We start from the raw sequence: 7,378 nt of genomic DNA on the forward strand, positions 1-7,378 counted from the left end.
TGAATAAGAGCAAAACCATTTGACTATTACTCTTTCATTATTAATTAAGGATTAAGATTACTTATGACACACCATTTTGTGTTCTCCAAAGGTTCTGGTGAAATCATCATCAATTTTATGCAAGATATAAAATAGATGACGGGTCCTTGGAAAATTTTCTAAGTTTAGTTTGTAACTGGCATGTGGTTCTTTGGAGATTTGCTCTCTAAAAATCTGAAAATCATGTGCATGCAAGCATTTGCTTTTTTATGGGCATTAATTAAATGTTTATCAATGCTAACAGTTAATCCTTTTTTTTCTTTCTTTCTTAATATTGCTGTTGATTGCAGACTGGGAATGTCATGGGTTCCATAATGGCTTACAGAGTATACATTGACACATCAAATTAAAGCAGTTATAATTTCAATTACTTAGGTAACCATCTGGGAAATGTCAGAAATCATCAGCTGTTATAAATGCCGTTTGGTTCCCACTTGTATTTTATAGCAAGCATCTAGATCCTTCCTATTTTTTATATTATCAAGTCAGAGCATAGAGAGGTACTCTTCAAAGTGTCTCCACATATCATTTTCATTCTTACGGTGTTCAAAGGGCCAGTTCTAAGGCTTTCTCTCCAAACTGCTGAGAGACTGGCTTATTTTCAATCCAAGAATGCACGATGATAGGAGTTACATGGAACTGCCTTATCTAACATTCCTAATATATACCACAAACTATTTAGCTAAGATTTGTTGACTTGTCCCCCTGACAAGTCAACACGATTCAAAGCCCAAGTCACCAATACAGTACCAGGCATTTGATTCAGAGCAGGACTCAACACTCCCAGGTGTAAGGTATGACCAGACCACTCTACCATATTTGATACATTCATGATTAACCTCATTTGTGGCTGCCAATCTGAAAGAGGCCAGCAGGAGCCTGTGAAGGATCGTAAGTGAACTCTTGGCCACACTCCCCATAAGTCTGCTCTTATTTAGATAGCTGTGTAGATGGACATATCACAAAATGTGCTCACGATATGAAAATATGCCAAAAGGAACAAGCAAATCCTAACTTCAGTTTAGAGTCAAAGGTAGGAATGTGGATATGAACCAGGGCAATGCAACGCTGAGCAGGCTGAGTGGAGAGACATTTAATGATTCATCTAACCAGCTGGCTTTCAGGAGGGCTCCAAATGCACTGGCCCCTGGCATACTTTATTTTTGCCCCCAGCACTGCAGGCACTGAGACAAAAAGCATGGAGCAGGTAGTGGGCTAGTAAGACAAGAGGACAATTGTAGTGTTGTTTAGGCACAACCTTATTCTGTTCCCCGGAGGTTAGAGAAATTATTTCCTTTAACTACATAAACTCATTTATTTAAATTATATCAGAGATAAGATATTGCATTCTTTTGGGGTCAAGTGCAGTTCCTTTCAACAAATCTTCATGTCAGAACTTTCTAAAGTTCTATACCAGGGCTTCAATGCTAAAATTGGGAAAAGGTCCTTTGTATGAAAATGCTTCTTAATAAATTATCTACTAATAAATAAAAGTGTTTGCCCTTTTTTCTTTTTGAGCAATTTATCACCAGTGGAAATACCAAGGAATGACTTGAGAGCTACCCCACCATAATATTCAATAGCCCATTCCAAGCCACCCCAAATAAACACACAATCCTAAGTAAACCACTGGGTTAGTTATTCAAATACTACAGGAAATTTCCCTGTTCCCCTTTCCTAACAGCCACCACAAGCATGTCCTATATGGAAATTCTAGAACCATAATGTCCTCTTTCTTTTTCTTCTTTTTCTCCTCTTTCCATCTCCATGTTTCTTAAACTAGTTTCCTTCAAAGTCTCTGCTGTAAAGAAGTAGGCATTAGTAGAGAAAGAAAAATGTGTTTAGTGGGCATATCCCAAGCCTCAGTTAACATCTTCTTTCCTTTCTCTTTTTTTCTTAGCATGTGATACAATACAACATAACATAACATAACATAACATAACATAACATAGGATACAATATTTCTGTTACTATTATAATATAATGCCACATAGCGACTCTGAGGTTGTAATTAGTAGATAAGGAGCAAAAATATACTTTCCAGGATGGGTCACCGTGATTGGACTAACCCTCAATCTTTCAAAGTTGAGGCTATAGTTACTGTAGTAACATACCACAGTCTGGATATGCTTCATATGTTGTCTCCCATGGGTAGCCTTGCCAGGTACCAGTCACTCAACAGAAAGACAAGTACCAGGCAAGAAAGGACAAAGCTCCTCTGAGTCCCTTTAGCACTTTATTTGTGCTATTAATATATCATTTTTTATATCATAACAGAGTTAATTATTAATATGCCATGTCTCTCCCTAGATTATGAGCTATGTGAGGGCAAAATCCATAACATATTTATCATTATCTGATTACCTCTTCACACAAAGCTTAGCACACAGTTGATACCAAAAAATGTGTGTTCAATGAATGAATGTCATAAATTAAGACAACCTCTTGTAGAAGGAACCTCTACACCAAATTTGATAATCATGGCAACTGGCTGTCTTTAGAAAGGAGGGTAGGTGGAATGGAACTCTGATTTAGCTGAAAAGAAAGATGAGATAACATGAAGTCAAAATAGAAGAAAATGGAGAAAACAAATCTAGTTTTCTTCCAAAATATCAGCTTTATGAACTAATGAAACTCATATGTGTAGGTACACACTATATGTTTAAAAGTACCCATCATGACTGTGATAAGTCTGAAAGTCCTAGCCTTCCAAGCCTTGAGCCTAGAGAAGTGGACAAAGCTACTAATTTGAGCCAACATGTGATGAACTGGAGGAATCCATAATAGCTTATCTGTCATCTTGGTTTCATATGTCAATGGGTCCATTGAGCACAGTGAGGATCCACTGAGAGGAAATGAGAACTTAGTAGATTCCTCAAGATAAGTAGGTCTCCTGAGTGTGACGTACCTGCTCCTACTATGGCCTGTTTCTCCAGCCTCCAGCATTTAAATCCAATCAATGTCCACAAGACCAACAGTGATTTCATGACAAGAAAGAAACAAGGTATCACCTATCATGGGAGCCACAACTTGTTAGAATCACTTCATTTAGGTGAGTGTAAAAAAAAGACCTGGACAAAGAGGTATTCTGAGAAGTCACCTTAGTCCAAGAAACAGCACCAACTAAAACAACCAGGTGTGGATTTCAAAGCAGGTAGTACCCAAATAACTCATAATCTTCTTTTTATCCATAAGCTCTGATTGGTGTTTTTGTTATTTGAAGGTTGAATTCACCTGAAATTAGTGTGTCTTTGTTCAGCCTGCTATAACAAAATACCATAGACCAGGTGGCTTAAACAATACATACTTATTTGTCACAGTTCTGGAGACTGGGAAGTCCAAGATCAAGGTGTCTGGTGAGATCCCTCTTCCTGGTTTGCAGATGGCTGCCTTCTTGCTGAATCCTCACATGGCAGAGACAGATCATCTCCCTTCTGTCTCTTCTTATAAAGGCACTAATCCCATTCATGAGAGCTCCACTCTCATGACCTAATTACTTACCAAAGCTCCATCTCTAAATGCCACCACATTGAAGAGTAGGGCTTCAACATTTGAAATGGGGTTTGGGAGGGGATGGAAAATAGACACAAACATTCAGTCCATAGCAGTGTGTGACTAAATTAAAGGATTTCCCATACTTAGTCATCAAGAGAAGAGGGCTTTAGAAAGGTCTCTAAGATCTACTTTTGAAGCCAAGGACATTAAGAACATTAAGCCTTCCTTTGACTCCTTCCTAAGAGATCCCATCACAATTAATAATTAGAAAATAATTAGAGGGGCTTCCCTGGTGGCGCAGTGGTTGAGAATCTGCCTACCAATGCAGGGGACACGGGTTCGAGCCCTGGTCTGGGAAGCTCCCACATGCCGCAGAGCGACTAGGCTCGTGAGCCACAATTGCTGAGCCTGCGCGTCTGGAGCCTGTGCTCCGCAACAACAGAGGCCGTGACAGTGAGAGGCCCGCGCACCGCGATGAAGAGTGGCCCCCGCTCGCCGCAACTAGAGAAAGCCCTAGCACAGAAACGAAGACCCAACACAGCCAAAAATAAAATTAATTAATTAATTAATTTAAAAAAAAAAAAGAAAATAATTAGAAAATGAGCTAACAGTCTGACTTTAGCCTCCTTTCTCCAGCCTCCAACATTTGGATCCCAGTGACCATTCACAAAACCAACAGAATAATAGGCAATATACCTTCTCTGAACACAATGTCTTATCATATACAGTCTCTCCTCTCCAGAATAAAACAGGAAACATATGGTTCTCAATGTTTTCAATCTTTTGCTTGCCCAATGTTCAGTGAATTCCTAAGGGGAATTAATCTAATGAGTAGAGTTTCAAGCCATGAGCCAAACATGATCATGGTCAAGAATAACACCTATATCCCTGGCAGAGTAAAAACTTTAAATTACTCAGACAATGGTTAACAAATAAATAATTTTCTAGGAAACTCTAGAAGAGAAATGCAAAGTATATGCAAGCTTGAGCATATTTTCCTTTAACCCTTTCCCAGAAATAAATTTATGGAAAAAATAACTTTCGAGTGTTATCTAGAGTCAGAGACAACTAAACTCCACCCATGAGAATTACCATTAGTGGCAAAATCACTGTAGGGATTTGAGGAGCCAGACAAGTTTATTTTGCATCACTTAATGCCAGCAAACAAAACATGAACACTAAAGTGTGAAAGAAAATTCTTAAGCTGATTTCAAATCACAGGCATATGTTTGGCTGGAAAAACACACTGAGGAACAAACACTTCAAAGGAAAATCCTTTAGAAATGGAATCACTGGCACTAGACCCACAGTCTGTTAAATTGTTTGACCAAAAAGACTGCTTCAAGAATCCTCAGCTCTTTACTCCTATAACCAAAGCAGGAATATTTGGAAGCAGTCCTGAAACCATAACTTCACTTGTGACACAATCCCTTTTCCATAACTCTGGCCAAACAGTCTAACTCTCTAAGGAACCAAGAATCAAGCAACCTCTTGTTCTTGATGTATCCAAGTAAAAAGGACTTCCCAAAGGTGATTAACTGTGATACAAATAGAATGCAAAACTACTCCACAGATGCACCACTACTTTTGATAGTCATAATATTATCAACTTTGAGTTGTTATTTTCTTGTAGGCTCATTTACGCCTTATCTTTCAGATTACCGTGTATTTGTGTGCGTGTGTGTGTGTGAGTACATATACCCACATATATATAACAAAAGAACTTCAATTCAGGACTTAAAATCAACGACAATTTTTAAACCACTAGAGGGAAAGTTTGAGAAAACTTTTGTCTTTCATTTCTTTTGTTCCACAAATCAAGTATACATCTAATTCTCTATGTTTATTGAATAAGCTTAGATGGAAGAAGGCAAATAGTAGACGATGAAAATAAATTCCCCATCCAGACAAAGTCTTTGTTGGAACATAAATTATAGTTGTGAACATAAATTATACATAGAAAAGCCATTATATACATATATGCATATTTCTGAGTGTTTACATTCCTCATAAAATGAGTATAAGAGGGGACAATTCCCATATCTCTAGGTGCCAGCAGCATTGAAAGCATTTAGTAAGAGATAATTTTCAGAAGTTTTTCAAAACCAATCCTTTTCCAAGTACTTTATGTGCATTAAGTTCACCTTTCATTCAGCTACAAATTAGGAAATGTACACTACCCATATACCAAGAAAGTTCTCTGTGATGCTAAGTAGTGTCACTATTATTTTCTGCACAAAAGCACATGGCATTTTTTATTTTACCTTCCATCAGAGAGTGAGAGGCAGTTTTCTCCTTCTAAAGCTCACATGAGTATTCACTCATCCAGGCTCTTATGTTTTCTGCCCTGCTCTCTGGCAGGCCTCAGACCTGAAGAATTTTAAGGCATCAAAAATTTTAGCAGAGAACCTCTAGGAGTCAAAAAGCCTCACCCCTAGTGTTCAGAAGCACTAGTGTATTGGGGTACCAAAAGCAGCACAGAAAAGGGGATACCAGAAGTAGATGCACTGCATGCTAAAAGAGAAAAGCCACTTCAAAAAAGGGCAACTATTTACATGAAGCACAATGAGACTCCCCCACTACCATCACCATCACCTTCCAAAAACTGTCTTGATATTTGCTTATTGCTCAAAAATGCAATCACTCTCCTGGAATTCATCATTCTTTTCCCTGCTTAGATAACCCCTAAAGGGACATCATGACAGGAGCTCTTTCTGAACCCAGTTAGATAGTACAGAGAGTAGGTTCTACTTCTGCCAAAAGAGTTGAAGAGCAAAGGAGAACAAGGGATTATATAAGACATTCCCAACAAAGGCTTGCTCTGATTCTCCATCTCAAGACTGGACAATGCTAAGCGATATAAACTTCAGCTATTCTCATTACACTCCTAGGTTATCACCTCTAGGTCACCATCAGTTGCATGTCTCAGCAATTAGTTGTAAAAATGTAAACCTCTCTGACTTCTGGTTTTCAGGATTCTTGAAACTAAAAAGAAACTTACTCTAGAAAGAATGAAGATAAAGACTAAATGGCAAATGAATGAGTTATCTGGCAGATACTTTCTTCAGTTGAACAGTCATAACTTTGTCTTGTTTAGTAAACCTCAAAATAAGATCTCACATGTCCCCTCTTCCTTGCCTTGTCTCTCTCCATCACCCTACACCACCCCCGAGTTGGAATGAATCTCATCCTTCTTTACGTTCCCATAACATTTTGTTCAAATACTTATCATATCCTGCTATAGCTCTACCATAATTGCATTTATGTCTGATCTCCCCCACTGGATAGCAAATTGGTTGAGATCAGAGAATAGGTTTCATTTTACATTTTTTTCTCTCCAGTGTGCTTTGAAATAAATGTTTGTTGGATTAAATCAAATTGAAAATAATTAAAAGTACTGCAAATAGTTGAATCCCTACTGCCTGTATAGGATATTTATCATGAAGTTGAAAAATGTCCACATGTAAAGCCTGTAGCAAAATTGTGGGAGTAGCAAATGAACCAGGAGTATGACAGATTAGGAACTGCTTTTTTTTTTCTTAAGAAGGACATATTGGGACTTCCCTGGTGGTCCAGTGGTTAAGATGCCATGCTCCCAATGCAGGGGGCCCAGGTTCGATCCCTGGTCAGGGAACTAAGATCCCACATACCGCAACTAAGCCCCTGCGCCGCAACTACAGAGTCCGCGCGCTCTAGAGCCTGAGCGAACCGCAACCAGAGAATCCCTCGCACCGCAACAAAGACCCAGTGCAGCCAAAATTAATTAATTAATTAATTAATTTTTTAAAAATTTAAAAAGTACGTGGTATTATATTCAGAAGCCAAGATAAGCATCCTGTTATCC

General features: G+C 38.4%; 1 non-coding gene across 1 annotated transcript; it reads left to right on the plus strand.

Moving 5' to 3' along the window:
• The first annotated feature begins 7,095 nt into the window (after positions 1-7,095).
• On the plus strand, positions 7,096-7,168 carry TRNAW-CCA. Its single transcript has one exon. It is a non-coding gene; the product is annotated as a tRNA-Trp (tRNA).
• The last annotated feature ends 210 nt before the right edge of the window (positions 7,169-7,378 follow it).

This window comes from Balaenoptera musculus, chromosome 9, assembly GCF_009873245.2.
Source record: "Balaenoptera musculus isolate JJ_BM4_2016_0621 chromosome 9, mBalMus1.pri.v3, whole genome shotgun sequence".
NCBI lineage: Eukaryota > Metazoa > Chordata > Mammalia > Artiodactyla > Balaenopteridae > Balaenoptera > Balaenoptera musculus.